General features: G+C 42.4%; 49 non-coding genes and 2 pseudogenes across 49 annotated transcripts; all 51 read left to right on the top strand.

The window, feature by feature from the left end:
• Positions 1–79: 79 nt before the first annotated feature.
• Positions 80–198, top strand: LOC140032339 (5S ribosomal RNA). The gene has a single exon (XR_011836265.1). It is a non-coding gene; the product is annotated as a 5S ribosomal RNA (ribosomal RNA).
• Positions 199–614: 416 nt separating this feature from the next.
• LOC140023147 (5S ribosomal RNA) lies at positions 615–733 on the top strand. Its single transcript, XR_011827119.1, has one exon. It is a non-coding gene; the product is annotated as a 5S ribosomal RNA (ribosomal RNA).
• Positions 734–1,148: 415 nt separating this feature from the next.
• On the top strand, positions 1,149–1,267 carry LOC140023573 (5S ribosomal RNA). The gene has a single exon (XR_011827542.1). It is a non-coding gene; the product is annotated as a 5S ribosomal RNA (ribosomal RNA).
• A 416-nt stretch (positions 1,268–1,683) lies between these two features.
• Positions 1,684–1,802, top strand: LOC140025136 (5S ribosomal RNA; annotated as a pseudogene).
• A 416-nt stretch (positions 1,803–2,218) lies between these two features.
• On the top strand, positions 2,219–2,337 carry LOC140024275 (5S ribosomal RNA). Its single transcript, XR_011828248.1, has one exon. It is a non-coding gene; the product is annotated as a 5S ribosomal RNA (ribosomal RNA).
• A 417-nt stretch (positions 2,338–2,754) lies between these two features.
• LOC140023149 (5S ribosomal RNA) lies at positions 2,755–2,873 on the top strand. Its single transcript, XR_011827121.1, has one exon. It is a non-coding gene; the product is annotated as a 5S ribosomal RNA (ribosomal RNA).
• A 416-nt stretch (positions 2,874–3,289) lies between these two features.
• LOC140025148 (5S ribosomal RNA) lies at positions 3,290–3,408 on the top strand (annotated as a pseudogene).
• Positions 3,409–3,824: 416 nt separating this feature from the next.
• Positions 3,825–3,943, top strand: LOC140023150 (5S ribosomal RNA). Its single transcript, XR_011827122.1, has one exon. It is a non-coding gene; the product is annotated as a 5S ribosomal RNA (ribosomal RNA).
• A 417-nt stretch (positions 3,944–4,360) lies between these two features.
• On the top strand, positions 4,361–4,479 carry LOC140023151 (5S ribosomal RNA). Its single transcript, XR_011827123.1, has one exon. It is a non-coding gene; the product is annotated as a 5S ribosomal RNA (ribosomal RNA).
• A 413-nt stretch (positions 4,480–4,892) lies between these two features.
• On the top strand, positions 4,893–5,011 carry LOC140024387 (5S ribosomal RNA). Its single transcript, XR_011828360.1, has one exon. It is a non-coding gene; the product is annotated as a 5S ribosomal RNA (ribosomal RNA).
• A 417-nt stretch (positions 5,012–5,428) lies between these two features.
• LOC140023152 (5S ribosomal RNA) lies at positions 5,429–5,547 on the top strand. Its single transcript, XR_011827124.1, has one exon. It is a non-coding gene; the product is annotated as a 5S ribosomal RNA (ribosomal RNA).
• A 417-nt stretch (positions 5,548–5,964) lies between these two features.
• Positions 5,965–6,083, top strand: LOC140023153 (5S ribosomal RNA). The gene has a single exon (XR_011827125.1). It is a non-coding gene; the product is annotated as a 5S ribosomal RNA (ribosomal RNA).
• A 416-nt stretch (positions 6,084–6,499) lies between these two features.
• Positions 6,500–6,618, top strand: LOC140023154 (5S ribosomal RNA). Its single transcript, XR_011827126.1, has one exon. It is a non-coding gene; the product is annotated as a 5S ribosomal RNA (ribosomal RNA).
• A 416-nt stretch (positions 6,619–7,034) lies between these two features.
• On the top strand, positions 7,035–7,153 carry LOC140023349 (5S ribosomal RNA). Its single transcript, XR_011827318.1, has one exon. It is a non-coding gene; the product is annotated as a 5S ribosomal RNA (ribosomal RNA).
• Positions 7,154–7,566: 413 nt separating this feature from the next.
• On the top strand, positions 7,567–7,685 carry LOC140024708 (5S ribosomal RNA). Its single transcript, XR_011828684.1, has one exon. It is a non-coding gene; the product is annotated as a 5S ribosomal RNA (ribosomal RNA).
• A 417-nt stretch (positions 7,686–8,102) lies between these two features.
• On the top strand, positions 8,103–8,221 carry LOC140032232 (5S ribosomal RNA). The gene has a single exon (XR_011836157.1). It is a non-coding gene; the product is annotated as a 5S ribosomal RNA (ribosomal RNA).
• A 415-nt stretch (positions 8,222–8,636) lies between these two features.
• LOC140032340 (5S ribosomal RNA) lies at positions 8,637–8,755 on the top strand. The gene has a single exon (XR_011836266.1). It is a non-coding gene; the product is annotated as a 5S ribosomal RNA (ribosomal RNA).
• A 416-nt stretch (positions 8,756–9,171) lies between these two features.
• On the top strand, positions 9,172–9,290 carry LOC140023155 (5S ribosomal RNA). The gene has a single exon (XR_011827127.1). It is a non-coding gene; the product is annotated as a 5S ribosomal RNA (ribosomal RNA).
• Positions 9,291–9,706: 416 nt separating this feature from the next.
• On the top strand, positions 9,707–9,825 carry LOC140023156 (5S ribosomal RNA). The gene has a single exon (XR_011827128.1). It is a non-coding gene; the product is annotated as a 5S ribosomal RNA (ribosomal RNA).
• Positions 9,826–10,241: 416 nt separating this feature from the next.
• Positions 10,242–10,360, top strand: LOC140023157 (5S ribosomal RNA). Its single transcript, XR_011827129.1, has one exon. It is a non-coding gene; the product is annotated as a 5S ribosomal RNA (ribosomal RNA).
• Positions 10,361–10,776: 416 nt separating this feature from the next.
• On the top strand, positions 10,777–10,895 carry LOC140023158 (5S ribosomal RNA). Its single transcript, XR_011827130.1, has one exon. It is a non-coding gene; the product is annotated as a 5S ribosomal RNA (ribosomal RNA).
• A 416-nt stretch (positions 10,896–11,311) lies between these two features.
• On the top strand, positions 11,312–11,430 carry LOC140023350 (5S ribosomal RNA). The gene has a single exon (XR_011827319.1). It is a non-coding gene; the product is annotated as a 5S ribosomal RNA (ribosomal RNA).
• A 413-nt stretch (positions 11,431–11,843) lies between these two features.
• LOC140024709 (5S ribosomal RNA) lies at positions 11,844–11,962 on the top strand. Its single transcript, XR_011828685.1, has one exon. It is a non-coding gene; the product is annotated as a 5S ribosomal RNA (ribosomal RNA).
• Positions 11,963–12,379: 417 nt separating this feature from the next.
• On the top strand, positions 12,380–12,498 carry LOC140032233 (5S ribosomal RNA). The gene has a single exon (XR_011836158.1). It is a non-coding gene; the product is annotated as a 5S ribosomal RNA (ribosomal RNA).
• A 415-nt stretch (positions 12,499–12,913) lies between these two features.
• On the top strand, positions 12,914–13,032 carry LOC140032341 (5S ribosomal RNA). Its single transcript, XR_011836267.1, has one exon. It is a non-coding gene; the product is annotated as a 5S ribosomal RNA (ribosomal RNA).
• A 416-nt stretch (positions 13,033–13,448) lies between these two features.
• LOC140023160 (5S ribosomal RNA) lies at positions 13,449–13,567 on the top strand. The gene has a single exon (XR_011827132.1). It is a non-coding gene; the product is annotated as a 5S ribosomal RNA (ribosomal RNA).
• A 415-nt stretch (positions 13,568–13,982) lies between these two features.
• LOC140024431 (5S ribosomal RNA) lies at positions 13,983–14,101 on the top strand. Its single transcript, XR_011828404.1, has one exon. It is a non-coding gene; the product is annotated as a 5S ribosomal RNA (ribosomal RNA).
• A 413-nt stretch (positions 14,102–14,514) lies between these two features.
• LOC140021851 (5S ribosomal RNA) lies at positions 14,515–14,633 on the top strand. Its single transcript, XR_011825833.1, has one exon. It is a non-coding gene; the product is annotated as a 5S ribosomal RNA (ribosomal RNA).
• A 417-nt stretch (positions 14,634–15,050) lies between these two features.
• On the top strand, positions 15,051–15,169 carry LOC140021988 (5S ribosomal RNA). Its single transcript, XR_011825970.1, has one exon. It is a non-coding gene; the product is annotated as a 5S ribosomal RNA (ribosomal RNA).
• A 416-nt stretch (positions 15,170–15,585) lies between these two features.
• LOC140023161 (5S ribosomal RNA) lies at positions 15,586–15,704 on the top strand. The gene has a single exon (XR_011827133.1). It is a non-coding gene; the product is annotated as a 5S ribosomal RNA (ribosomal RNA).
• A 417-nt stretch (positions 15,705–16,121) lies between these two features.
• On the top strand, positions 16,122–16,240 carry LOC140023162 (5S ribosomal RNA). Its single transcript, XR_011827134.1, has one exon. It is a non-coding gene; the product is annotated as a 5S ribosomal RNA (ribosomal RNA).
• A 416-nt stretch (positions 16,241–16,656) lies between these two features.
• Positions 16,657–16,775, top strand: LOC140032342 (5S ribosomal RNA). Its single transcript, XR_011836268.1, has one exon. It is a non-coding gene; the product is annotated as a 5S ribosomal RNA (ribosomal RNA).
• A 416-nt stretch (positions 16,776–17,191) lies between these two features.
• Positions 17,192–17,310, top strand: LOC140023163 (5S ribosomal RNA). The gene has a single exon (XR_011827135.1). It is a non-coding gene; the product is annotated as a 5S ribosomal RNA (ribosomal RNA).
• Positions 17,311–17,725: 415 nt separating this feature from the next.
• LOC140024432 (5S ribosomal RNA) lies at positions 17,726–17,844 on the top strand. The gene has a single exon (XR_011828405.1). It is a non-coding gene; the product is annotated as a 5S ribosomal RNA (ribosomal RNA).
• A 413-nt stretch (positions 17,845–18,257) lies between these two features.
• LOC140021852 (5S ribosomal RNA) lies at positions 18,258–18,376 on the top strand. Its single transcript, XR_011825834.1, has one exon. It is a non-coding gene; the product is annotated as a 5S ribosomal RNA (ribosomal RNA).
• A 417-nt stretch (positions 18,377–18,793) lies between these two features.
• On the top strand, positions 18,794–18,912 carry LOC140021989 (5S ribosomal RNA). The gene has a single exon (XR_011825971.1). It is a non-coding gene; the product is annotated as a 5S ribosomal RNA (ribosomal RNA).
• Positions 18,913–19,328: 416 nt separating this feature from the next.
• LOC140023164 (5S ribosomal RNA) lies at positions 19,329–19,447 on the top strand. The gene has a single exon (XR_011827136.1). It is a non-coding gene; the product is annotated as a 5S ribosomal RNA (ribosomal RNA).
• Positions 19,448–19,864: 417 nt separating this feature from the next.
• Positions 19,865–19,983, top strand: LOC140023165 (5S ribosomal RNA). The gene has a single exon (XR_011827137.1). It is a non-coding gene; the product is annotated as a 5S ribosomal RNA (ribosomal RNA).
• A 416-nt stretch (positions 19,984–20,399) lies between these two features.
• On the top strand, positions 20,400–20,518 carry LOC140023166 (5S ribosomal RNA). The gene has a single exon (XR_011827138.1). It is a non-coding gene; the product is annotated as a 5S ribosomal RNA (ribosomal RNA).
• A 416-nt stretch (positions 20,519–20,934) lies between these two features.
• On the top strand, positions 20,935–21,053 carry LOC140024439 (5S ribosomal RNA). Its single transcript, XR_011828412.1, has one exon. It is a non-coding gene; the product is annotated as a 5S ribosomal RNA (ribosomal RNA).
• Positions 21,054–21,467: 414 nt separating this feature from the next.
• Positions 21,468–21,586, top strand: LOC140023167 (5S ribosomal RNA). The gene has a single exon (XR_011827139.1). It is a non-coding gene; the product is annotated as a 5S ribosomal RNA (ribosomal RNA).
• A 417-nt stretch (positions 21,587–22,003) lies between these two features.
• On the top strand, positions 22,004–22,122 carry LOC140023168 (5S ribosomal RNA). The gene has a single exon (XR_011827140.1). It is a non-coding gene; the product is annotated as a 5S ribosomal RNA (ribosomal RNA).
• A 416-nt stretch (positions 22,123–22,538) lies between these two features.
• Positions 22,539–22,657, top strand: LOC140023169 (5S ribosomal RNA). Its single transcript, XR_011827141.1, has one exon. It is a non-coding gene; the product is annotated as a 5S ribosomal RNA (ribosomal RNA).
• A 416-nt stretch (positions 22,658–23,073) lies between these two features.
• LOC140024440 (5S ribosomal RNA) lies at positions 23,074–23,192 on the top strand. The gene has a single exon (XR_011828413.1). It is a non-coding gene; the product is annotated as a 5S ribosomal RNA (ribosomal RNA).
• Positions 23,193–23,608: 416 nt separating this feature from the next.
• Positions 23,609–23,727, top strand: LOC140023171 (5S ribosomal RNA). Its single transcript, XR_011827143.1, has one exon. It is a non-coding gene; the product is annotated as a 5S ribosomal RNA (ribosomal RNA).
• Positions 23,728–24,143: 416 nt separating this feature from the next.
• Positions 24,144–24,262, top strand: LOC140024441 (5S ribosomal RNA). Its single transcript, XR_011828414.1, has one exon. It is a non-coding gene; the product is annotated as a 5S ribosomal RNA (ribosomal RNA).
• Positions 24,263–24,676: 414 nt separating this feature from the next.
• Positions 24,677–24,795, top strand: LOC140023172 (5S ribosomal RNA). Its single transcript, XR_011827144.1, has one exon. It is a non-coding gene; the product is annotated as a 5S ribosomal RNA (ribosomal RNA).
• A 416-nt stretch (positions 24,796–25,211) lies between these two features.
• LOC140023173 (5S ribosomal RNA) lies at positions 25,212–25,330 on the top strand. The gene has a single exon (XR_011827145.1). It is a non-coding gene; the product is annotated as a 5S ribosomal RNA (ribosomal RNA).
• Positions 25,331–25,744: 414 nt separating this feature from the next.
• Positions 25,745–25,863, top strand: LOC140023174 (5S ribosomal RNA). The gene has a single exon (XR_011827146.1). It is a non-coding gene; the product is annotated as a 5S ribosomal RNA (ribosomal RNA).
• Positions 25,864–26,280: 417 nt separating this feature from the next.
• Positions 26,281–26,399, top strand: LOC140023175 (5S ribosomal RNA). Its single transcript, XR_011827147.1, has one exon. It is a non-coding gene; the product is annotated as a 5S ribosomal RNA (ribosomal RNA).
• A 416-nt stretch (positions 26,400–26,815) lies between these two features.
• On the top strand, positions 26,816–26,934 carry LOC140023176 (5S ribosomal RNA). The gene has a single exon (XR_011827148.1). It is a non-coding gene; the product is annotated as a 5S ribosomal RNA (ribosomal RNA).
• The last annotated feature ends 186 nt before the right edge of the window (positions 26,935–27,120 follow it).

The following is a 27,120-nucleotide window of genomic DNA, read 5'->3' on the forward strand; positions in this document are numbered from 1 at the left end:
AAATGAATTTCGGTCTAGAAAAGCCACACTGCTTCGCAGGACGGGGTAGTTTAAAAGAATAATGCGAAAGGAACATGGCGGGTGCGATCATACCAGCACTAATGCACCGGATCCCATCAGAACTTCGAAGTTAAGCATGCTTGGGCGAGAGTAGTACTAGGATGGGTGACCCCCTGGGAATTCCTCTTGTTGCACCCCTCTCTTTTTTGTTTCGAAATTCAAATTTTCTATTCGTTCTTTATCCTGTAGTAATTTAGGTCCTTCGGAACGATTGCTTTATATTTTGCTTCTTCTCGAAGCATGAAGGCGGATCTGAAGGCGCGAGACAAATCAGGAACGGTACGGCTCGATCAAAGCCCGAATCGTCGCTCAAATTTGTCGGCGCAAATGTATCAGCGCAAGCGTGAAGGATTGATTTCATGATAATTTAGAGTTGCGGGATGATGGAAAAAAATAGGGGGCAAATCAATAACAAAAAAAAATAAGAAAGCAAATAAATAAAAGGATAATAGGAAAATGCTTGAATTGACGCTTAAAATGAATTTCGGTCTAGAAAAGCCACACTGCTTCGCAGGACGGGGTAGTTTAAAAGAATAAAGCGAAAGGAATATGGCGGGTGCGATCATACCAGCACTAATGCACCGGATCCCATCAGAACTTCGAAATTAAGCGTGTTTGGGCGAGAGTAGTACTTGGATTGGTGACCCCCTGGGAAGTCCTCGTGTTGCACCCCTCTCTTTTTTGTTTCGAAATCCAAATTTCCTATTCGTTCTTTATCCTGTAGTAATTTAGCTCCGTCGGAACGATTGCTTAATATTTTGCTTCTTGTCGAAGCGTGAAAGAGGATCTGAAGGCGCGAGACAAATCAGGAACGGTACGGCTCGATCATAGCCCGGATCGTCGCTCAAATTTGTCGGCGCAAATGTATCACCGCAAGCGTGAAGGATTGATTTCATGATAATTTAGAGTTGCGGGATGATGGAAAAAAACAGGGTGCAAATCAATAACAAAAAAAAATATAAAGTAAATAAATAAAAGAATAAGAGGAAAATGCTTCAATTGACGCTTAAAATGAATTCCGGTCTAGAAAAGCCACACTGCTTCGCTGGACGGGGTAGTTTAAAAGAATAAAGCGAAAGGAACGTTGTGGGTGCGATCATACCAGCACTAATGCACCGTATCCCATCAGAACTCCGAAGTTAAGCGTGCTTGGGCGTGAGCAGTATTAGGATGGGTGACCCCCTGGGAATTCCTCTTGTTGCACCCCTCTTTTTTTTGTTTCGAAATTCAAATTTTTTATTCGTTCTTTATCCTGTAGTAATTTAGGTCCTTCGGAACGATTGCTTTATATTTTGCTTCTTCTCGAAGCATGAAGGCGGATCTGAAGGCGCGAGAGAAATCAGGAACGGTACGGCTCGATCAAAGCCCGGATCATCGCTCAAATTTGTCGGCGCAAATGTATCAGCGCTAGCGTGATGGATTGATTTGATGACAATTTATTGTTGCGCGATGAGGGAAAAAAACAGGGTGCAAATCAATAACAAAAAAAAATATGAAAGCAAATAAACAAAAGGATAAGAAAAAAATGCTTGAATTGACGCTTAAAATGAATTTCGGTCTAGAAAAGCCACACTGCTTCGCAGGACGGGGTAGTTTAAAAGAATAAAGCGAAAGGAACATGGCGGGTACGATCGTACCAGCACTAATGCACCGGATCACATCAGAACTCCGAAGTTCAGCATGCTTGGGCGAGAGTTGTACTAGGATGGGTGACCCCCTAGGAATTCCTCTTGTTGCACCCCTCTCTTTTTTCTTTCGAAATTCAAATTTTCTATTCGTTCTTTATCCTGTAGTAATTTAGGTCCTTCGGAATGATTGCTTTATATTTTGCTTCTTCTCGAAGCATGAAGGCGGATCTGAAGGCGCGAGACAAATCAGGAACGGTACGGCTCGATCAAAGCCCGGATCGTCGCTCAAATTTGTCGGCGCAAATGTATCAGCGCAAGCGTGAAGGATTGATTCCATGATAATTTAGAGTTGCGGGATGATGGAAAAAAACAGGGGGCAAATCAATGACAAAAAAAAATATGAAAGCAAATAAATAAAAGGATAATAGGAAAATGCTTGAATTGACGCTTAAAATGAATTTCGGTCTAGAAAAGCCAAACTGCTTCGCAGGACGGGGTAGTTTAAAAGAATAAAGCGAAAGGAATATGGCGGGTGCGATCATACCAGCACTAATGCACCGGATCCCATCAGAACTTCGAAATTAAGCGTGTTTGGGCGAGAGTAATACTTGGATTGGTGACCCCCTGGGAAGTCCTCGTGTTGCACCCCTCTCTTTTTTGTTTCGAAATCCAAATTTCCTATTCGTTCTTTATCCTGTAGTAATTTAGCTCCGTCGAAACGATTGCTTAATATTTTGCTTCTTGTCGAAGCGTGAAGGAGGATCTGAAGGCGCGAGACAAATCAGGAACGGTACGGCTCGATCAAAGCCCGGATCGTCGCTCAAATTTGTCGGCGCAAATGTATCAGCGCAAGCGTGAAGGATTGATTTCATGATAATTTAGAGTTGCGGGATGCTGGAAAAAAACAGGGGGCAAATCAATAACAAAAAAAAAATATGAAAGCAAATAAATAAAAGGATAATAGGAAAATGCTTGAATTGACGCTTAAAATGAATCCCGGTCTAGAAAAGCCACACTGCTTCGCTGGACGGGGTAGTTTAAAAGAATAAAGCGAAAGGAATATGGCGGGTGCGATCATACCAGCACTAATGCACCGGATCCCATCAGAACTTCGAAATTAAGCGTGTTTGGGCGAGAGTAGTACTTGGATTGGTGACCCCCTGGGAAGTCCTCGTGTTGCACCCCTCTCTTTTTTGTTTCGAAATCCAAATTTCCTATTCGTTCTTTATCCTGTAGTAATTTAGCTCCGTCGGAACGATTGCTTAATATTTTGCTTCTTGTCGAAGCGTGAAGGAGGATCTGAAGGCGCGAGACAAATCAGGAACGGTACGGCTCGATCAAAGCCCGGATCGTCGCTCAAATTTGTCGGCGCAAATGTATCAGCGCAAGCGTGAGGATTGATTTCATGATAATTTAGAGTTGCGGGATGATGGAAAAAAACAGGGGGCAAATGAATAACAAAAAAAAAATATGAAAGCAAATAAATAAAAGGATAATAGGAAAATGCTTGAATTGACGCTTAAAATGAATTTCGGTCTAGAAAAGCCACACTGCTTCGCAGGACGGGGTAGTTTAAAAGAATAAAGCGAAAGGAATGTTGTGGGTGCGATCATACCAGCACTAATGCACCGGATCCCATCATAACTTCGAAATTAAGCGTGTTTGGGCGAGAGTATCACTTCGATTGGTGACCCCCTGGGAAGTCCTCGTGTTGCACCCCTCTCTTTTTTGTTTCGAAATCCAAATTTCCTATTCGTTCTTTATCCTGTAGTAATTTAGCTCCGTCGGAACGATTGCTTAATATTTTGCTTCTTGTCGAAGCGTGAAGGAGGATCTGAAGGCGCGAGACAAATCAGGAACGGTACGGCTCGATCAAAGCCCGGATCGTCGCTCAAATTTGTCGGCGCAAATGTATCAGCGCAAGCGTGAAGGATTGATTTCATGATAATTTAGAGTTGCGGGATGATGGAAAAAAACAGGGGGCAAATCAATAATAAAAAAAAATATGAAAGCAAATAAATAAAAGGATAATAGGAAAAAGCTTGAATTGACGCTTAAAATGAATTTCGGTCTAGAAAAGCCACACTGCTTCGCAGGACGGGGTAGTTTAAAAGAATAAAGCGAAAGGAATATGGCGGGTGCGATCATACCAGCACTAATGCACCGGATCCCATCAGAACTTCGAAATTAAGCGTGTTTGGGCGAGAGTAGTACTTGGATTGGTGACCCCCTGGGAAGTCCTCGTGTTGCACCCCTCTCTTTTTTGTTTCGAAATCCAAATTTCCTATTCGTTCTTTATCCTGTAGTAATTTAGCTCCGTCGGAACGATTGCTTTATATTTTGCTTCTTCTCGAAGCATGAAGGCGGATCTGAAGGCGCGAGACAAATCAGGAACGGTACGGCTCGATCAAAGCCCGGATCGTCGCTCAAATTTGTCGGCGCAAATGTATCAGCGCAAGCGTGAAGGATTGATTTCATGATAATTTAGAGTTGCGGGATGATGGAAAAAAACAGGGGGCAAATCAATAACAAAAAAAAAATATGAAAGCAAATAAATAAAAGGATAATAGGAAAATGCTTGAATTGACGCTTAAAATGAATCCCGGTCTAGAAAAGCCACACTGCTTCGCAGGACGGGGTAGTTTAAAAGAATAAAGCGAAAGGAATATGGCGGGTGCGATCATACCAGCACTAATGCACCGGATCCCATCAGAACTTCGAAATTAAGCGTGTTTGGGCGAGAGTAGTACTTGGATTGGTGACCCCCTGGGAAGTCCTCGTGTTGCACCCCTCTCTTTTTTGTTTCGAAATCCCAATTTCCTATTCGTTCTTTATCCTGTAGTAATTTAGCTCCGTCGGAACGATTGCTTAATATTTTGCTTCTTGTCGAAGCGTGAAGGAGGATCTGAAGGCGCGAGACAAATCAGGAACGGTACGGCTCGAAAGCCCGGATCGTCACTCAAATTTGTCGGCGCAAATGTATCAGCGCAAGCGTGAAGGATTGATTTCATGATAATTTAGAGTTGCAGGATGATGAAAAAAAACAGGGGGCAAATCAATATCAAAAAAAAATATGAAAGCAAATAAATAAAAGGATAATAGGAAAATGCTTGAATTGACGCTTAAAATGAATTTCGATCTAGAAAAGCCACACTGCTTCGCAGGACGGGGTAGTTTAAAAGAATAAAGCGAAAGGAATATGGCGGGTGCGATCATACCAGCACTAATGCACCGGATCCCATCAGAACTTCGAAATTAAGCGTCTTTGGGCGAGAGTAGTACTTGGATTGGTGACCCCCTGGGAAGTCCTCGTGTTGCACCCCTCTCTTTTTTGTTTCGAAATCCAAATTTCCTATTCGTTCTTTATCCTGTAGTAATTTAGCTCCGTCGGAACGATTGCTTAATATTTTGCTTCTTGTCGAAGCGTGAAGGAGGATCTGAAGGCGCGAGACAAATCAGGAACGGTACGGCTCGATCAAAGCCCGGATCGTCGCTCAAATTTGTCGGCGCAAATGTATCAGCGCAAGCGTGAAGGATTGATTTCATGATAATTTAGAGTTGCGGGATGATGGAAAAAAACAGGGGGCAAATCAATAACAAAAAAAAAATATGAAAGCAAATAAATAAAAGGATAATAGGAAAATGCTTGAATTGACGCTTAAAATGAATCCCGGTCTAGAAAAGCCACACTGCTTCGCTGGACGGGGTAGTTTAAAAGAATAAAGCGAAAGGAATATGGCGGGTGCGATCATACCAGCACTAATGCACCGGATCCCATCAGAACTTCGAAATTAAGCGTGTTTGGGCGAGAGTAGTACTTGGATTGGTGACCCCCTGGGAAGTCCTCGTGTTGCACCCCTCTCTTTTTTGTTTCGAAATCCAAATTTCCTATTCGTTCTTTATCCTGTAGTAATTTAGCTCCGTCGGAACGATTGCTTAATATTTTGCTTCTTGTCGAAGCGTGAAGGAGGATCTGAAGGCGCGAGACAAATCAGGAACGGTACGGCTCGATCAAAGCCCGGATCGTCGCTCAAATTTGTCGGCGCAAATGTATCAGCGCAAGCGTGAGGATTGATTTCATGATAATTTGGAGTTGCGGGATGATGGAAAAAAACAGGGGGCAAATCAATAACAAAAAAAAAAATATGAAAGCAAATAAATAAAAGGATAATAGGAAAATGCTTGAATTGACGCTTAAAATGAATTTAGGTCTAGAAAAGCCACACTGCTTCGCAGGACGGGGTAGTTTAAAAGAATAAAGCGAAAGGAATATGGCGGGTGCGATCATACCAGCACTAATGCACCGGATCCCATCAGAACTTCGAAATTAAGCGTGTTTGGGCGAGAGTAGTACTTGGATTGGTGACCCCCTGGGAAGTCCTCGTGTTGCACCCCTCTCTTTTTTGTTTCGAAATCCAAATTTCCTATTCGTTCTTTATCCTGTAGTAATTTAGCTCCGTCGGAACGATTGCTTAATATTTTGCTTCTTGTCGAAGCGTGAAGGAGGATCTGAAGGCGCGAGACAAATCAGGAACGGTAAGGCTCGATCAAAGCCCGGATCGTCGCTCAAATTTGTCGGCGCAAATGTATCAGCGCAAGCGTGAAGGATTGATTTCATGATAATTTAGAGTTGCGGGATGATGAAAAAAAACAGGGGGCAAATCAATATCAAAAAAAAATATGAAAGCAAATAAATAAAAGGATAATAGGAAAATGCTTGAATTGACGCTTAAAATGAATCCCGGTCTAGAAAAGCCACACTGCTTCGCTGGATGGGGTAGTTTAAAAGAATAAAGCGAAAGGAATATGGCGGGTGCGATCATACCAGCACTAATGCACCGGATCCCATCAGAACTTCGAAATTAAGCGTGTTTGGGCGAGAGTAGTACTTGGATTGGTGACCCCCTGGGAAGTCCTCGTGTTGCACCCCTCTCTTTTTTGTTTCGAAATCCAAATTTCCTATTCGTTCTTTATCCTGTAGTAATTTAGCTCCGTCGGAACGATTGCTTAATATTTTGCTTCTTGTCGAAGCGTGAAGGAGGATCTGAAGGCGCGAGACAAATCAGGAACGGTACGGCTCGATCAAAGCCCGGATCGTCGCTCAAATTTGTCGGCGCAAATGTATCAGCGCAAGCGTGAAGGATTGATTTCATGATAATTTAGAGTTGCAGGATGATGGAAAAAAACAGGGGGCAAATCAATAACAAAAAAAAATATGAAAGCAAATAAATAAAAGGATAATAGGAAAATGCTTGAATTGACGCTTAAAATGAATTTCGGTCTATAAAAGCTACACTGCTTCGCAGGACGGGGTAATTTAAAAGAATAAAGCGAAAGGAATATGGCGGGTGCGATCATACCAGCACTAATGCACCGGATCCCATCAGAACTTCGAAATTAAGGGTGTTTGGGCGAGAGTAGTACTTGGATTGGTGACCCCCTGGGAAGTCCTCGTGTTGCACCCCTCTCTTTTTTGTTTCGAAATCCAAATTTCCTATTCGTTCTTTATCCTGTAGTAATTTAGCTCCGTCGGAACGATTGCTTAATATTTTGCTTCTTGTCGAAGCGTGAAGGAGGATCTGAAGGCGCGAGACAAATCAGGAACGGTACGGCTCGATCAAAGCCCGGATCGTCGCTCAAATTTGTCGGCGCAAATGTATCAGCGCAAGCGTGAAGGATTGATTTCATGATAATTTAGAGTTGCGGGATGATGGAAAAAAACAGGGTGAAAATCAATAACAAAAAAATATAAAGTAAATAAATAAAAGGATAAGAGGAAAATGCTTCAATTGACGCTTAAAATGAATTCCGGTCTAGAAAAGCCACACTGCTTCGCTGGACGGGATAGTTTAAAAGAATAAAGCGAAAGGAACGTTGTGGGTGCGATCATACCAGCACTAATGCACCGTATCCCATCAGAACTCCGAATTTAAGCGTGCTTGGGCGTGAGCAGTATTAGGATGGGTGACCCCCTGGGAATTCCTCTTGTTGCACCCCTCTCTTTTTTGTTTCGAAATTCAAATTTTCTATTCGTTCTTTATCCTGTAGTAATTTAGGTCCTTCGGAACGATTGCTTTATATTTTGCTTCTTCTCGAAGCATGAAGGCGGATCTGAAGGCGCGAGAGAATTCAGGAACGGTACGACTCGATCAAAGCCCGGATCATCGCTCAAATTTGTCGGCGCAAATGTATCAGCGCTAGCGTGATGGATTGATTTCATGACAATTTATTGTTGCGCGATGAGGGTAAAAAATAGGGTGCAAATCAATAACAAAAAAAAAATATGAAAGCAAATAAATAAAAGGATAAGAGAAAAATGCTTGAATTGACGCTTAAAATGAATTTCGGTCTAGAAAAGCCACACTGCTTCGCAGGACGGGGTAGTTTAAAAGAATAAAGCGAAAGGAACATGGCGGGTGCGATCATACCAGCACTAATGCACCGGATCCCATCAGAACTCCGAAGTTAAGCATGCTTGGGCGAGAGTAGTACTAGGATGGGTTACCCCCTGGGAATTCCTCTTGTTGCACCCCTTTTTTTTTGTTTCGAAATTCAAATTTTCTATTCGTTCTTTATCCTGTAGTAATTTAGGTCCTTCGGAATGATTGCTTTATATTTTGCTTCTTCTCGAAGCATGAAGGCGGATCTGAAGGCGCGAGACAAATCAGGAACGGTACGGCTCGATCAAAGCCCGGATCGTCGCTCAAATTTGTCGGCGCAAATGTATCAGCGCAAGCGTGAAGGATTGATTTCATGATAATTTAGAGTTGCGGGATGATGGAAAAAAACAGGGGGCAAATCAATAACAAAAAAAAATATGAAAGCAAATAAATAAAAGGATAATAGGAAAATGCTTGAATTGACGCTTAAAATGAATTTCGGTCTAGAAAAGCCAAACTGCTTCGCAGGACGGGGTAGTTTAAAAGAATAATGCGAAAGGAACATGGCGGGTGCGATCATACCAGCACTAATGCACCGGATCCCATCAGAACTTCGAAGTTAAGCATGCTTGGGCGAGAGTAGTACTAGGATGGGTGACCCCCTGGGAATTCCTCTTGTTGCACCCCTCTCTTTTTTCTTTCGAAATTCAAATTTTCTATTCGTTCTTTATCCTGTAGTAATTTAGGTCCTTCGGAACGATATCTTTATATTTTGCTTCTTCTCGAAGCATGAAGGCGGATCTGAAGGCGCGAGACAAATCAGGAACGGTACGGCTCGATCAAAGCCCGGATCGTCGCTCAAATTTGTCGGCGCAAATGTATCAGCGCAAGCGTGAATGATTGATTTCATGATAATTTAGAGTTGCGGGATGATGAAAAAAAATAGGGGGCAAATCAATAACAAAAAAAAATAAGAAAGCAAATAAATAAAAGGATAATAGGAAAATGCTTGAATTGACGCTTAAAATGAATTTCGGTCTAGAAAAGCCACACTGCTTCGCAGGACGGGGTAGTTTAAAAGAATAAAGCGAAAGGAATATGGCGGGTGCGATCATACCAGCACTAATGCACCGGATCCCATCAGAACTTCGAAATTAAGCGTGTTTGGGCGAGAGTAGTACTTGGATTGGTGACCCCCTGGGAAGTCCTCGTGTTGCACCCCTCTCTTTTTTGTTTCGAAATCCAAATTTCCTATTCGTTCTTTATCCTGTAGTAATTTAGCTCCGTCGGAACGATTGCTTAATATTTTGCTTCTTGTCGAAGCGTGAAGGAGGATCTGAAGGCGCGAGACAAATCAGGAACGGTACGGCTCGATCAAAGCCCGGATCGTCACTCAAATTTGTCGGCGCAAATGTATCAGCGCAAGCGTGAAGGATTGATTTCATGATAATTTAGAGTTGCGGGATGATGAAAAAAAACAGGGGGCAAATCAATATCAAAAAAAAATATGAAAGCAAATAAATAAAAGGATAATAGGAAAATGCTTGAATTGACGCTTAAAATGAATTTCGATCTAGAAAAGCCACACTGCTTCGCAGGACGGGGTAGTTTAAAAGAATAAAGCGAAAGGAATATGGCGGGTGCGATCATACCAGCACTAATGCACCGGATCCCATCAGAACTTCGAAATTAAGCGTGTTTGGGCGAGAGTAGTACTTGGATTGGTGACCCCCTGGGAAGTCCTCGTGTTGCACCCCTCTCTTTTTTGTTTCGAAATCCAAATTTCCTATTCGTTCTTTATCCTGTAGTAATTTAGCTCCGTCGGAACGATTGCTTAATATTTTGCTTCTTGTCGAAGCGTGAAGGAGGATCTGAAGGCACGAGACAAATCAGGAACGGTACGGCTCGATCAAAGCCCGGATCGTCGCTCAAATTTGTCGGCGCAAATGTATCAGCGCAAGCGTGAGGATTGATTTCATGATAATTTGGAGTTGCGGGATGATGGAAAAAAACAGGGGGCAAATCAATAACAAAAAAAAAATATGAAAGCAAATAAATAAAAGGATAATAGGAAAATGCTTGAATTGACGCTTAAAATGAATTTAGGTCTAGAAAAGCCACACTGCTTCGCAGGACGGGGTAGTTTAAAAGAATAAAGCGAAAGGAATATGGCGGGTGCGATCATACCAGCACTAATGCACCGGATCCCATCAGAACTTCGAAATTAAGCGTGTTTGGGCGAGAGTAGTACTTGGATTGGTGACCCCCTGGGAAGTCCTCGTGTTGCACCCCTCTCTTTTTTGTTTCGAAATCCAAATTTCCTATTCGTTCTTTATCCTGTAGTAATTTAGCTCCGTCGGAACGATTGCTTAATATTTTGCTTCTTGTCGAAGCGTGAAGGAGGATCTGAAGGCGCGAGACAAATCAGGAACGGTAAGGCTCGATCAAAACCCGGATCGTCACTCAAATTTGTCGGCGCAAATGTATCAGCGCAAGCGTGAAGGATTGATTTCATGATAATTTAGAGTTGCGGGATGATGAAAAAAAACAGGGGGCAAATCAATATCAAAAAAAAATATGAAAGCAAATAAATAAAAGGATAATAGGAAAATGCTTGAATTGACGCTTAAAATGAATCCCGGTCTAGAAAAGCCACACTGCTTCGCTGGACGGGGTAGTTTAAAAGAATAAAGCGAAAGGAATATGGCGGGTGCGATCATACCAGCACTAATGCACCGGATCCCATCAGAACTTCGAAATTAAGCGTGTTTGGGCGAGAGTAGTACTTGGATTGGTGACCCCCTGGGAAGTCCTCGTGTTGCACCCCTCTCTTTTTTGTTTCGAAATCCAAATTTCCTATTCGTTCTTTATCCGGTAGTAATTTAGCTCCGTCGGAACGATTGCTTAATATTTTGCTTCTTGTCGAAGCGTGAAGGAGGATCTGAAGGCGCGAGACAAATCAGGAACGGTACGGCTCGATCAAAGCCCGGATCGTCGCTCAAATTTGTCGGCGCAAATGTATCAGCGCAAGCGTGAAGGATTGATTTCATGATAATTTAGAGTTGCAGGATGATGGAAAAAAACAGGGGGCAAATCAATAACAAAAAAAAATATGAAAGCAAATAAATAAAAGGATAATAGGAAAATGCTTGAATTGACGCTTAAAATGAATTTCGGTCTATAAAAGCTACACTGCTTCGCAGGACGGGGTAATTTAAAAGAATAAAGCGAAAGGAATATGGCGGGTGCGATCATACCAGCACTAATGCACCGGATCCCATCAGAACTTCGAAATTAAGGGTGTTTGGGCGAGAGTAGTACTTGGATTGGTGACCCCCTGGGAAGTCCTCGTGTTGCACCCCTCTCTTTTTTGTTTCGAAATCCAAATTTCCTATTCGTTCTTTATCCTGTAGTAATTTAGCTCCGTCGGAACGATTGCTTAATATTTTGCTTCTTGTCGAAGCGTGAAGGAGGATCTGAAGGCGCGAGACAAATCAGGAACGGTACGGCTCGATCAAAGCCCGGATCGTCGCTCAAATTTGTCGGCGCAAATGTATCAGCGCAAGCGTGAAGGATTGATTTCATGATAATTTAGAGTTGCGGGATGATGGAAAAAAACAGGGTGAAAATCAATAACAAAAAAATATAAAGTAAATAAATAAAAGGATAAGAGGAAAATGCTTCAATTGACGCTTAAAATGAATTCCGGTCTAGAAAAGCCACACTGCTTCGCTGGACGGGATAGTTTAAAAGAATAAAGCGAAAGGAACGTTGTGGGTGCGATCATACCAGCACTAATGCACCGTATCCCATCAGAACTCCGAATTTAAGCGTGCTTGGGCGTGAGCAGTATTAGGATGGGTGACCCCCTGGGAATTCCTCTTGTTGCACCCCTCTCTTTTTTGTTTCGAAATTCAAATTTTCTATTCGTTCTTTATCCTGTAGTAATTTAGGTCCTTCGGAACGATTGCTTTATATTTTGTTTCTTCTCGAAGCATGAAGGCGGATCTGAAGGCGCGAGAGAATTCAGGAACGGTACGACTCGATCAAAGCCCGGATCATCGCTCAAATTTGTCGGCGCAAATGTATCAGCGCTAGCGTGATGGATTGATTTCATGACAATTTATTGTTGCGCGATGAGGGTAAAAAATAGGGTGCAAATCAATAACAAAAAAAAAATATGAAAGCAAATAAATAAAAGGATAAGAGAAAAATGCTTGAATTGACGCTTAAAATGAATTTCGGTCTAGAAAAGCCACACTGCTTCGCAGGACGGGGTAGTTTAAAAGAATAAAGCGAAAGGAACATGGCGGGTGCGATCATACCAGCACTAATGCACCGGATCCCATCAGAACTCCGAAGTTAAGCATGCTTGGGCGAGAGTAGTACTAGGATGGGTTACCCCCTGGGAATTCCTCTTGTTGCACCCCTTTTTTTTTGTTTCGAAATTCAAATTTTCTATTCGTTCTTTATCCTGTAGTAATTTAGGTCCTTCGGAATGATTGCTTTATATTTTGCTTCTTCTCGAAGCATGAAGGCGGATCTGAAGGCGCGAGACAAATCAGGAACGGTACGGCTCGATCAAAGCCCGGATCGTCGCTCAAATTTGTCGGCGCAAATGTATCAGCGCAAGCGTGAAGGATTGATTTCATGATAATTTAGAGTTGCGGGATGATGGAAAAAAACAGGGGGCAAATCAATAACAAAAAAAAATATGAAAGCAAATAAATAAAAGGATAATAGGAAAATGCTTGAATTGACGCTTAAAATGAATTTCGGTCTAGAAAAGCCAAACTGCTTCGCAGGACGGGGTAGTTTAAAAGAATAATGCGAAACGAACATGGCGGGTGCGATCATACCAGCACTAATGCACCGGATCCCATCAGAACTTCGAAGTTAAGCATGCTTGGGCGAGAGTAGTACTAGGATGGGTGACCCCCTGGGAATTCCTCTTGTTGCACCCCTCTCTTTTTTCTTTCGAAATTCAAATTTTCTATTCGTTCTTTATCCTGTAGTAATTTAGGTCCTTCGGAACGATATCTTTATATTTTGCTTCTTCTCGAAGCATGAAGGCGGATCTGAAGGCGCGAGACAAATCAGGAACGGTACGGCTCGATCAAAGCCCGGATCGTCGCTCAAATTTGTCGGCGCAAATGTATCAGCGCAAGCGTGAATGATTGATTTCATGATAATTTAGAGTTGCGGGATGATGAAAAAAAATAGGGGGCAAATCAATAACAAAAAAAAATAAGAAAGCAAATAAATAAAAGGATAATAGGAAAATGCTTGAATTGACGCTTAAAATGAATTTCGGTCTAGAAAAGCCACACTGCTTCGCAGGACGGGGTAGTTTAAAAGAATAAAGCGAAAGGAATATGGCGGGTGCGATCATACCAGCACTAATGCACCGGATCCCATCAGAACTTCGAAATTAAGCGTGTTTGGGCGAGAGTAGTACTTGGATTGGTGACCCCCTGGGAAGTCCTCGTGTTGCACCCCTCTCTTTTTTGTTTCGAAATCCAAATTTCCTATTCGTTCTTTATCCTGTAGTAATTTAGCTCAGTCGGAACGATTGCTTAATATTTTGCTTCTTGTCGAAGCGTGAAGGAGGATCTGAAGGCGCGAGACAAATCAGGAACGGTACGGCTCGATCAAAGCCCGGATCGTCGCTCAAATTTGTCGGCGCAAATGTATCACCGCAAGCGTGAAGGATTGATTTCATGATAATTTAGAGTTGCGGGATGATGGAAAAAAACAGGGTGCAAATCAATAACAAAAAAAAATATAAAGTAAATAAATAAAAGAATAAGAGGAAAATGCTTCAATTGACGCTTAAAATGAATTCCGGTCTAGAAAAGCCACACTGATTCGCTGGACGGGGTAGTTTAAAAGAATAAAGCGAAAGGAACATGGCGGGTACGATCATACCAGCACTAATGCACCGGATCCCATCAGAACTCCGAAGTTCAGCATGCTTGGGCGAGAGTAGTACTAGGATGGGTGACCCCCTAGGAATTCCTCTTGTTGCACCCCTCTCTTTTTTGTTTCGAAATTCAAATTTTCTATTCGTTCTTTATCCTGTAGTAATTTAGCTCCGTCGGAACGATTGCTTAATATTTTGCTTCTTGTCGAAGCGTGAAGGAGGATCTGAAGGCGCGAGACAAATCAGGAACGGTACGGCTCGATCAAAGCCCGGATCGTCGCTCAAATTTGTCGGCGCAAATGTATCACCGCAAGCGTGAAGGATTGATTTCATGATAATTTAGAGTTGCGGGATGATGGAAAAAAATAGGGTGCAAATCAATAACAAAAAAATATAAAGTAAATAAATAAAAGGATAAGAGGAAAATGCTTCAATTGACGCTTAAAATGAATTCCGGTCTAGAAAACCCACACTGCTTCGCTGGACGGGGTAGTTTAAAAGAATAAAGCGAAAGGAACGTTATGGGTGCGATCATACCAGCACTAATGCACCGTATCCCATCAGAACTCCGAAGTTAAGCGTGCTTGGGCGTAAGCAGTATTAGGATGGGTGACCCCCTGGGAAGTCCTCGTGTTGCACCCCTCTCTTTTTTGTTTCGAAATCCAAATTTCCTATTCGTTCTTTATCCTGTAGTAATTTAGCTCCGTCGGAACGATTGCTTAATATTTTGCTTCTTGTCGAAGCGTGAAGGAGGATCTGAAGGCGCGAGACAAATCAGGAACGGTACGGCTCGATCAAAGCCCGGATCGTCGCTCAAATTTGTCGGCGCAAATGTATCAGCGCAAGCGTGAAGGATTGATTTCATGATAATTTAGAGTTGCGGGATGATGGAAAAAAATAGGGGGCAAATCAATAACAAAAAAAAAATATGAAAGCAAATAAATAAAAGGATAATAGGAAAATGCTTGAATTGACGCTTAAAATGAATTTCGATCTAGAAAAGCCACACTGCTTCGCAGGACGGGGTAGTTTAAAAGAATAAAGTGAAAGGAATATGGCGGGTGCGATCATACCAGCACTAATGCACCGGATCCCATCAGAACTTCGAAATTAAGCGTGTTTGGGCGAGAGTAGTACTTGGATTGGTGACCCCCTGGGAAGTTCTCGTGTTGCACCCCTCTCTTTTTTGTTTCGAAATCCAAATTTCCTATTCGTTCTTTATCCTGTAGTAATTTAGCTCCGTCGGAACGATTGCTTAATATTTTGCTTCTTGTCGAAGCGTGAAGGAGGATCTGAAGGCGCGAGACAAATCAGGAACGGTACGGCTCGATCAAAGCCCGGATCGTCGCTCAAATTTGTCGGTGCAAATGTATCAGCGCAAGCGTGAAGGATTGATTTCATGATAATTTAGAGTTGCGGGATGATGGAAAAAAATAGGGGGCAAATCAATAACAAAAAAAAATATGAAAGCAAATAAATAAAAGGATAATAGGAAAATGCTTGAATTGACGCTTAAAATGAATTTCGGTCTAGAAAAGCTACACTGCTTCGCAGGACGGGGTAGTTTAAAAGAATAAAGCGAAAGGAATATGGCGGGTGCGATCATACCAGCACTAATGCACCGGATCCCATCAGAACTTCGAAATTAAGCGTGTTTGGGCGAGAGTAGTACTTGGATTGGTGACCCCCTGGGAAGTCCTCGTGTTGCACCCCTCTCTTTTTTGTTTCGAAATCCAAATTTCCTATTCGTTCTTTATCCTGTAGTAATTTAGCTCCGTCGGAACGATTGCTTAATATTTTGCTTCTTGTCGAAGCGTGAAGGAGGATCTGAAGGCGCGAGACAAATCAGGAACGGTACGGCTCGATCAAAGCCCGGATCGTCGCTCAAATTTGTCGGCGCAAATGTATCAGCGCAAGCGTGAAGGATTGATTTCATGATAATTTAGAGTTGCGGGATGATGGAAAAAAACAGGGGGCAAATCAATAACAAAAAAAAAATATGAAAGCAAATAAATAAAAGGATAATAGGAAAATGCTTGAATTGACGCTTAAAATGAATTTCGGTCTAGAAAAGCCACACTGCTTCGCAGGACGGGGTAGTTTAAAAGAATAAAGCGAAAGGAATATGGCGGGTGCGATCATACCAGCACTAATGCACCGGATCCCATCAGAACTTCGAAATTAAGCGTGTTTGGGCGAGAGTAGTACTTGGATTGGTGACCCCCTGGGAAGTCCTCGTGTTGCACCCCTCTCTTTTTTGTTTCGAAATCCAAATTTCCTATTCGTTCTTTATCCTGTAGTAATTTAGCTCCGTCGGAACGATTGCTTAATATTTTGCTTCTTGTCGAAGCGTGAAGGAGGATCTGAAGGCGCGAGACAAATCAGGAACGGTACGGCTCGATCAAAGCCCGGATCGTCACTCAAATTTGTCGGCGCAAATGTATCAGCGCAAGCGTGAAGGATTGATTTCATGATAATTTAGAGTTGCGGGATGATGGAAAAAAACAGGGGGCAAATCAATAACAAAAAAAAATATGAAAGCAAATAAATAAAAGGATAATAGGAAAATGCTTGAATTGACGCTTAAAATGAATTTCGGTCTAGAAAAGCCAAACTGCTTCGCAGGACGGGGTAGTTTAAAAGAATAATGCGAAACGAACATGGCGGGTGCGATCATACCAGCACTAATGCACCGGATCCCATCAGAACTTCGAAGTTAAGCATGCTTGGGCGAGAGTAGTACTAGGATGGGTGACCCCCTGGGAATTCCTCTTGTTGCACCCCTCTCTTTTTTCTTTCGAAATTCAAATTTTCTATTCGTTCTTTATCCTGTAGTAATTTAGGTCCTTCGGAACGATATCTTTATATTTTGCTTCTTCTCGAAGCATGAAGGCGGATCTGAAGGCGCGAGACAAATCAGGAACGGTACGGCTCGATCAAAGCCCGGATCGTCGCTCAAATTTGTCGGCGCAAATGTATCAGCGCAAGCGTGAATGATTGATTTCATGATAATTTAGAGTTGCGGGATGATGAAAAAAAATAGGGGGCAAATCAATAACAAAAAAAAATAAGAAAGCAAATAAATAAAAGGATAATAGGAAAATGCTTGAATTGACGCTTAAAATGAATTTCGGTCTAGAAAAGCCACACTGCTTCGCAGGACGGGGTAGTTTAAAAGAATAAAGCGAAAGGAATATGGCGGGTGCGATCATACCAGCACTAATGCACCGGATCCCATCAGAACTTCGAAATTAAGCGTGTTTGGGCGAGAGTAGTACTTGGATTGGTGACCCCCTGGGAAGTCCTCGTGTTGCACCCCTCTCTTTTTTGTTTCGAAATCCAAATTTCCTATTCGTTCTTTATCCTGTAGTAATTTAGCTCAGTCGGAACGATTGCTTAATATTTTGCTTCTTGTCGAAGCGTGAAGGAGGATCTGAAGGCGCGAGACAAATCAGGAACGGTACGGCTCGATCAAAGCCCGGATCGTCGCTCAAATTTGTCGGCGCAAATGTATCACCGCAAGCGTGAAGGATTGATTTCATGATAATTTAGAGTTGCGGGATGATGGAAAAAAACAGGGTGCAAATCAATAACAAAAAAAAATATAAAGTAAATAAATAAAAGAATAAGAGGAAAATGCTTCAATTGACGCTTAAAATGAATTCCGGTCTAGAAAAGCCACACTGATTCGCTGGACGGGGTAGTTTAAAAGAATAAAGCGAAAGGAACATGGCGGGTACGATCATACCAGCACTAATGCACCGGATCCCATCAGAACTCCGAAGTTCAGCATGCTTGGGCGAGAGTAGTACTAGGATGGGTGACCCCCTAGGAATTCCTCTTGTTGCACCCCTCTCTTTTTTGTTTCGAAATTCAAATTTTCTATTCGTTCTTTATCCTGTAGTAATTTAGCTCCGTCGGAACGATTGCTTAATATTTTGCTTCTTGTCGAAGCGTGAAGGAGGATCTGAAGGCGCGAGACAAATCAGGAACGGTACGGCTCGATCAAAGCCCGGATCGTCGCTCAAATTTGTCGGCGCAAATGTATCACCGCAAGCGTGAAGGATTGATTTCATGATAATTTAGAGTTGCGGGATGATGGAAAAAAATAGGGTGCAAATCAATAACAAAAAAATATAAAGTAAATAAATAAAAGGATAAGAGGAAAATGCTTCAATTGACGCTTAAAATGAATTCCGGTCTAGAAAACCCACACTGCTTCGCTGGACGGGGTAGTTTAAAAGAATAAAGCGAAAGGAACGTTATGGGTGCGATCATACCAGCACTAATGCACCGTATCCCATCAGAACTCCGAAGTTAAGCGTGCTTGGGCGTAAGCAGTATTAGGATGGGTGACCCCCTGGGAAGTCCTCGTGTTGCACCCCTCTCTTTTTTGTTTCGAAATCCAAATTTCCTATTCGTTCTTTATCCTGTAGTAATTTAGCTCCGTCGGAACGATTGCTTAATATTTTGCTTCTTGTCGAAGCGTGAAGGAGGATCTGAAGGCGCGAGACAAATCAGGAACGGTACGGCTCGATCAAAGCCCGGATCGTCGCTCAAATTTGTCGGCGCAAATGTATCAGCGCAAGCGTGAAGGATTGATTTCATGATAATTTAGAGTTGCGGGATGATGGAAAAAAATAGGGGGCAAATCAATAACAAAAAAAAAATATGAAAGCAAATAAATAAAAGGATAATAGGAAAATGCTTGAATTGACGCTTAAAATGAATTTCGATCTAGAAAAGCCACACTGCTTCGCAGGACGGGGTAGTTTAAAAGAATAAAGTGAAAGGAATATGGCGGGTGCGATCATACCAGCACTAATGCACCGGATCCCATCAGAACTTCGAAATTAAGCGTGTTTGGGCGAGAGTAGTACTTGGATTGGTGACCCCCTGGGAAGTTCTCGTGTTGCACCCCTCTCTTTTTTGTTTCGAAATCCAAATTTCCTATTCGTTCTTTATCCTGTAGTAATTTAGCTCCGTCGGAACGATTGCTTAATATTTTGCTTCTTGTCGAAGCGTGAAGGAGGATCTGAAGGCGCGAGACAAATCAGGAACGGTACGGCTCGATCAAAGCCCGGATCGTCGCTCAAATTTGTCGGTGCAAATGTATCAGCGCAAGCGTGAAGGATTGATTTCATGATAATTTAGAGTTGCGGGATGATGGAAAAAAATAGGGGGCAAATCAATAACAAAAAAAAATATGAAAGCAAATAAATAAAAGGATAATAGGAAAATGCTTGAATTGACGCTTAAAATGAATTTCGGTCTAGAAAAGCTACACTGCTTCGCAGGACGGGGTAGTTTAAAAGAATAAAGCGAAAGGAATATGGCGGGTGCGATCATACCAGCACTAATGCACCGGATCCCATCAGAACTTCGAAATTAAGCGTGTTTGGGCGAGAGTAGTACTTGGATTGGTGACCCCCTGGGAAGTCCTCGTGTTGCACCCCTCTCTTTTTTGTTTCGAAATCCAAATTTCCTATTCGTTCTTTATCCTGTAGTAATTTAGCTCCGTCGGAACGATTGCTTAATATTTTGCTTCTTGTCGAAGCGTGAAGGAGGATCTGAAGGCGCGAGACAAATCAGGAACGGTACGGCTCGATCAAAGCCCGGATCGTCGCTCAAATTTGTCGGCGCAAATGTATCAGCGCAAGCGTGAAGGATTGATTTCATGATAATTTAGAGTTGCGGGATGATGGAAAAAAACAGGGGGCAAATCAATAACAAAAAAAAAATATGAAAGCAAATAAATAAAAGGATAATAGGAAAATGCTTGAATTGACGCTTAAAATGAATTTCGGTCTAGAAAAGCCACACTGCTTCGCAGGACGGGGTAGTTTAAAAGAATAAAGCGAAAGGAATATGGCGGGTGCGATCATACCAGCACTAATGCACCGGATCCCATCAGAACTTCGAAATTAAGCGTGTTTGGGCGAGAGTAGTACTTGGATTGGTGACCCCCTGGGAAGTCCTCGTGTTGCACCCCTCTCTTTTTTGTTTCGAAATCCAAATTTCCTATTCGTTCTTTATCCTGTAGTAATTTAGCTCCGTCGGAACGATTGCTTAATATTTTGCTTCTTGTCGAAGCGTGAAGGAGGATCTGAAGGCGCGAGACAAATCAGGAACGGTACGGCTCGATCAAAGCCCGGATCGTCACTCAAATTTGTCGGCGCAAATGTATCAGCGCAAGCGTGAAGGATTGATTTCATGATAATTTAGAGTTGCGGGATGATGAAAAAAAACAGGGGGCAAATCAATATCAAAAAAAAATATGAAAGCAAATAAATAAAAGGATAATAGGAAAATGCTTGAATTGACGCTTAAAATGAATTTCGATCTAGAAAAGCCACACTGCTTCGCAGGACGGGGTAGTTTAAAAGAATAAAGCGAAAGGAATATGGCGGGTGCGATCATACCAGCACTAATGCACCGGATCCCATCAGAACTTCGAAATTAAGCGTGTTTGGGCGAGAGTAGTACTTGGATTGGTGACCCCCTGGGAAGTCCTCGTGTTGCACCCCTCTCTTTTTTGTTTCGAAATCCAAATTTCCTATTCGTTCTTTATCCTGTAGTAATTTAGCTCCGTCGGAACGATTGCTTAATATTTTGCTTCTTGTCGAAGCGTGAAGGAGGATCTGAAGGCGCGAGACAAATCAGGAACGGTACGGCTCGATCAAAGCCCGGATCGTCGCTCAAATTTGTCGGCGCAAATGTATCAGCGCAAGCGTGAGGATTGATTTCATGATAATTTAGAGTTGCGGGATGATGGAAAAAAACAGGGGGCAAATCAATAACAAAAAAAAAATATGAAAGCAAATAAATAAAAGGATAATAGGAAAATGCTTGAATTGACGCTTAAAATGAATTTCGGTCTAGAAAAGCCACACTGCTTCGCAGGACGGGGTAGTTTAAAAGAATAAAGCGAAAGGAATATGGCGGGTACGATCATACCAGCACTAATGCACCGGATCCCATCAGAACTTCGAAATTAAGCGTGTTTGGGCGAGAGTAGTACTTGGATTGGTGACCCCCTGGGAAGTCCTCGTGTTGCACCCCTCTCTTTTTTGTTTCGAAATCCAAATTTCCTATTCGTTCTTTATCCTGTAGTAATTTAGCTCCGTCGGAACGATTGCTTAATATTTTGCTTCTTGTCGAAGCGTGAAGGAGGATCTGAAGGCGCGAGACAAATCAGGAACGGTAAGGCTCGATCAAAGCCCGGATCGTCACTCAAATTTGTCGGCGCAAATGTATCAGCGCAAGCGTGAAGGATTGATTTCATGATAATTTAGAGTTGCGGGATGATGAAAAAAAACAGGGGGCAAATCAATACAAAAAAAATATGAAAGCAAATAAATAAAAGGATAATAGGAAAATGCTTGAATTGACGCTTAAAATGAATCCCGGTCTAGAAAAGCCACACTGTTTCGCTGGACGGGGTAGTTTAAAAGAATAAAGCGAAAGGAATATGGCGGGTGCGATCATACCAGCACTAATGCACCGGATCCCATCAGAACTTCGAAATTAAGCGTGTTTGGGCGAGAGTAGTACTTGGATTGGTGACCCCCTGGGAAGTCCTCGTGTTGCACCCCTCTCTTTTTTGTTTCGAAATCCAAATTTCCTATTCGTTCTTTATCCTGTAGTAATTTAGCTCCGTCGGAACGATTGCTTAATATTTTGCTTCTTGTCGAAGCGTGAAGGAGGATCTGAAGGCGCGAGACAAATCAGGAACGGTACGGCTCGATCAAAGCCCGGATCGTCGCTCAAATTTGTCGGCGCAAATGTATCAGCGCAAGCGTGAAGGATTGATTTCATGATAATTTAGAGTTGCGGGATGATGGAAAAAAACAGGGGGCAAATCAATAACAAAAAAAAAATATGAAAGCAAATAAATAAAAGGATAATAGGAAAATGCTTGAATTGACGCTTAAAATGAATTTCGGTCTAGAAAAGCCACACTGCTTCGCAGGACGGGGTAGTTTAAAAGAATAAAGCGAAAGGAATATGGCGGGTGCGATCATACCAGCACTAATGCACCGGATCCCATCAGAACTTCGAAATTAAGCGTGTTTGGGCGAGAGTAGTACTTGGATTGGTGACCCCCTGGGAAGTCCTCGTGTTGCACCCCTCTCTTTTTTGTTTCGAAATCCAAATTTCCTATTCGTTCTTTATCCTGTAGTAATTTAGCTCCGTCGGAACGATTGCTTAATATTTTGCTTCTTGTCGAAGCGTGAAGGAGGATCTGAAGGCGCGAGACAAATCAGGAACGGTACGGCTCGATCAAAGCCCGGATCGTCACTCAAATTTGTCGGCGCAAATGTATCAGCGCAAGCGTGAAGGATTGATTTCATGATAATTTAGAGTTGCGGGATGATGAAAAAAAACAGGGGGCAAATCAATATCAAAAAAAAATATGAAAGCAAATAAATAAAAGGATAATAGGAAAATGCTTGAATTGACGCTTAAAATGAATTTCGATCTAGAAAAGCCACACTGCTTCGCAGGACGGGGTAGTTTAAAAGAATAAAGCGAAAGGAATATGGCGGGTGCGATCATACCAGCACTAATGCACCGGATCCCATCAGAACTTCGAAATTAAGCGTGTTTGGGCGAGAGTAGTACTTGGATTGGTGACCCCCTGGGAAGTCCTCGTGTTGCACCCCTCTCTTTTTTGTTTCGAAATCCAAATTTCCTATTCGTTCTTTATCCTGTAGTAATTTAGCTCCGTCGGAACGATTGCTTAATATTTTGCTTCTTGTCGAAGCGTGAAGGAGGATCTGAAGGCGCGAGACAAATCAGGAACGGTACGGCTCGATCAAAGCCCGGATCGTCGCTCAAATTTGTCGGCGCAAATGTATCAGCGCAAGCGTGAGGATTTATTTCATGATAATTTGGAGTTGCGGGATGATGGAAAAAAACAGGGGGCAAATCAATAACAAAAAAAAAATATGAAAGCAAATAAATAAAAGGATAATAGGAAAATGCTTGAATTGACGCTTAAAATGAATTTCGGTCTAGAAAAGCCACACTGCTTCGCAGGACGGGGTAGTTTAAAAGAATAAAGCGAAAGGAATATGGCGGGTACGATCATACCAGCACTAATGCACCGGATCCCATCAGAACTTCGAAATTAAGCGTGTTTGGGCGAGAGTAGTACTTGGATTGGTGACCCCCTGGGAAGTCCTCGTGTTGCACCCCTCTCTTTTTTGTTTCGAAATCCAAATTTCCTATTCGTTCTTTATCCTGTAGTAATTTAGCTCCGTCGGAACGATTGCTTAATATTTTGCTTCTTGTCGAAGCGTGAAGGAGGATCTGAAGGCGCGAGACAAATCAGGAACGGTAAGGCTCGATCAAAGCCCGGATCGTCACTCAAATTTGTCGGCGCAAATGTATCAGCGCAAGCGTGAAGGATTGATTTCATGATAATTTAGAGTTGCGGGATGATGAAAAAAAACAGGGGGCAAATCAATATCAAAAAAAAATATGAAAGCAAATAAATAAAAGGATAATAGGAAAATGCTTGAATTGACGCTTAAAATGAATTTCGATCTAGAAAAGCCACACTGCTTCGCAGGACGGGGTAGTTTAAAAGAATAAAGCGAAAGGAATATGGCGGGTGCGATCATACCAGCACTAATGCACCGGATCCCATCAGAACTTCGAAATTAAGCGTGTTTGGGCGAGAGTAGTACTTGGATTGGTGACCCCCTGGGAAGTCCTCGTGTTGCACCCCTCTCTTTTTTGTTTCGAAATCCAAATTTCCTATTCGTTCTTTATCCTGTAGTAATTTAGCTCCGTCGGAACGATTGCTTAATATTTTGCTTCTTGTCGAAGCGTGAAGGAGGATCTGAAGGCGCGAGACAAATCAGGAACGGTACGGCTCGATCAAAGCCCGGATCGTCGCTCAAATTTGTCGGCGCAAATGTATCAGCGCAAGCGTGAGGATTGATTTCATGATAATTTAGAGTTGCGGGATGATGGAAAAAAACAGGGGGCAAATCAATAACAAAAAAAAAATATGAAAGCAAATAAATAAAAGGATAATAGGAAAATGCTTGAATTGACGCTTAAAATGAATTTCGGTCTAGAAAAGCCACACTGCTTCGCAGGACGGGGTAGTTTAAAAGAATAAAGCGAAAGGAATATGGCGGGTACGATCATACCAGCACTAATGCACCGGATCCCATCAGAACTTCGAAATTAAGCGTGTTTGGGCGAGAGTAGTACTTGGATTGGTGACCCCCTGGGAAGTCCTCGTGTTGCACCCCTCTCTTTTTTGTTTCGAAATCCAAATTTCCTATTCGTTCTTTATCCTGTAGTAATTTAGCTCCGTCGGAACGATTGCTTAATATTTTGCTTCTTGTCGAAGCGTGAAGGAGGATCTGAAGGCGCGAGACAAATCAGGAACGGTAAGGCTCGATCAAAGCCCGGATCGTCACTCAAATTTGTCGGCGCAAATGTATCAGCGCAAGCGTGAAGGATTGATTTCATGATAATTTAGAGTTGCGGGATGATGAAAAAAAACAGGGGGCAAATCAATACAAAAAAAATATGAAAGCAAATAAATAAAAGGATAATAGGAAAATGCTTGAATTGACGCTTAAAATGAATCCCGGTCTAGAAAAGCCACACTGTTTCGCTGGACGGGGTAGTTTAAAAGAATAAAGCGAAAGGAATATGGCGGGTGCGATCATACCAGCACTAATGCACCGGATCCCATCAGAACTTCGAAATTAAGCGTGTTTGGGCGAGAGTAGTACTTGGATTGGTGACCCCCTGGGAAGTCCTCGTGTTGCACCCCTCTCTTTTTTGTTTCGAAATCCAAATTTCCTATTCGTTCTTTATCCTGTAGTAATTTAGCTCCGTCGGAACGATTGCTTAATATTTTGCTTCTTGTCGAAGCGTGAAGGAGGATCTGAAGGCGCGAGACAAATCAGGAACGGTACGGCTCGATCAAAGCCCGGATCGTCGCTCAAATTTGTCGGCGCAAATGTATCAGCGCAAGCGTGAGGATTGATTTCATGATAATTTAGAGTTGCGGGATGATGGAAAAAAACAGGGGGCAAATCAATAACAAAAAAAAAATATGAAAGCAAATAAATAAAAGCATAATAGGAAAATGCTTGAATTGACGCTTAAAATGAATTTCGGTTTAGAAAAGCCACACTGCTTCGCAGGACGGGGTAGTTTAAAAGAATAAAGCGAAAGGAATATGGCGGGTGCGATCATACCAGCACTAATGCACCGGATCCCATCAGAACTTCGAAATTAAGCGTGTTTGGGCGAGAGTAGTACTTGGATTGGTGACCCCCTGGGAAGTCCTCGTGTTGCACCCCTCTCTTTTTTGTTTCGAAATCCAAATTTCCTATTCGTTCTTTATCCTGTAGTAATTTAGCTCCGTCGGAACGATTGCTTAATATTTTGCTTCTTGTCGAAGCGTGAAGGAGGATCTGAAGGCGCGAGACAAATCAGGAACGGTAAGGCTCGATCAAAGCCCGGATCGTCACTCAAATTTGTCGGCGCAAATGTATCAGCGCAAGCGTGAAGGATTGATTTCATGATAATTTAGAGTTGCGGGATGATGAAAAAAAACAGGGGGCAAATCAATACAAAAAAAATATGAAAGCAAATAAATAAAAGGATAATAGGAAAATGCTTGAATTGACGCTTAAAATGAATCCCGGTCTAGAAAAGCCACACTGTTTCGCTGGACGGGGTAGTTTAAAAGAATAAAGCGAAAGGAATATGGCGGGTGCGATCATACCAGCACTAATGCACCGGATCCCATCAGAACTTCGAAATTAAGCGTGTTTGGGCGAGAGTAGTACTTGGATTGGTGACCCCCTGGGAAGTCCTCGTGTTGCACCCCTCTCTTTTTTGTTTCGAAATCCAAATTTCCTATTCGTTCTTTATCCTGTAGTAATTTAGCTCCGTCGGAACGATTGCTTAATATTTTGCTTCTTGTCGAAGCGTGAAGGAGGATCTGAAGGCGCGAGACAAATCAGGAACGGTACGGCTCGATCAAAGCCCGGATCGTCGCTCAAATTTGTCGGCGCAAATGTATCAGCGCAAGCGTGAAGGATTGATTTCATGATAATTTAGAGTTGCGGGATGATGGAAAAAAACAGGGGGCAAATCAATAACAAAAAAAAAATATGAAAGCAAATAAATAAAAGGATAATAGGAAAATGCTTGAATTGACGCTTAAAATGAATTTCGGTCTAGAAAAGCCACACTGCTTCGCAGGACGGGGTAGTTTAAAAGAATAAAGCGAAAGGAATATGGCGGGTGCGATCATACCAGCACTAATGCACCGGATCCCATCAGAACTTCGAAATTAAGCGTGTTTGGGCGAGAGTAGTACTTGGATTGGTGACCCCCTGGGAAGTCCTCGTGTTGCACCCCTCTCTTTTTTGTTTCGAAATCCAAATTTCCTATTCGTTCTTTATCCTGTAGTAATTTAGCTCCGTCGGAACGATTGCTTAATATTTTGCTTCTTGTCGAAGCGTGAAGGAGGATCTGAAGGCGCGAGACAAATCAGGAACGGTACGGCTCGATCAAAGCCCGGATCGTCACTCAAATTTGTCGGCGCAAATGTATCAGCGCAAGCGTGAAGGATTGATTTCATGATAATTTAGAGTTGCGGGATGATGAAAAAAAACAGGGGGCAAATCAATATCAAAAAAAAATATGAAAGCAAATAAATAAAAGGATAATAGGAAAATACTTGAATTGACGCTTAAAATGAATTTCGATCTAGAAAAGCCACACTGCTTCGCAGGACGGGGTAGTTTAAAAGAATAAAGCGAAAGGAATATGGCGGGTGCGATCATACCAGCACTAATGCACCGGATCCCATCAGAACTTCGAAATTAAGCGTGTTTGGGCGAGAGTAGTACTTGGATTGGTGACCCCCTGGGAAGTCCTCGTGTTGCACCCCTCTCTTTTTTGTTTCGAAATCCAAATTTCCTATTCGTTCTTTATCCTGTAGTAATTTAGCTCCGTCGGAACGATTGCTTAATATTTTGCTTCTTGTCGAAGCGTGAAGGAGGATCTGAAGGCGCGAGACAAATCAGGAACGGTACGGCTCGATCAAAGCCCGGATCGTCGCTCAAATTTGTCGGCG

The sequence above is a fragment of the Coffea arabica genome, chromosome 11e, assembly GCF_036785885.1.
Source record: "Coffea arabica cultivar ET-39 chromosome 11e, Coffea Arabica ET-39 HiFi, whole genome shotgun sequence".
Taxonomy (NCBI): domain Eukaryota; kingdom Viridiplantae; phylum Streptophyta; class Magnoliopsida; order Gentianales; family Rubiaceae; genus Coffea; species Coffea arabica.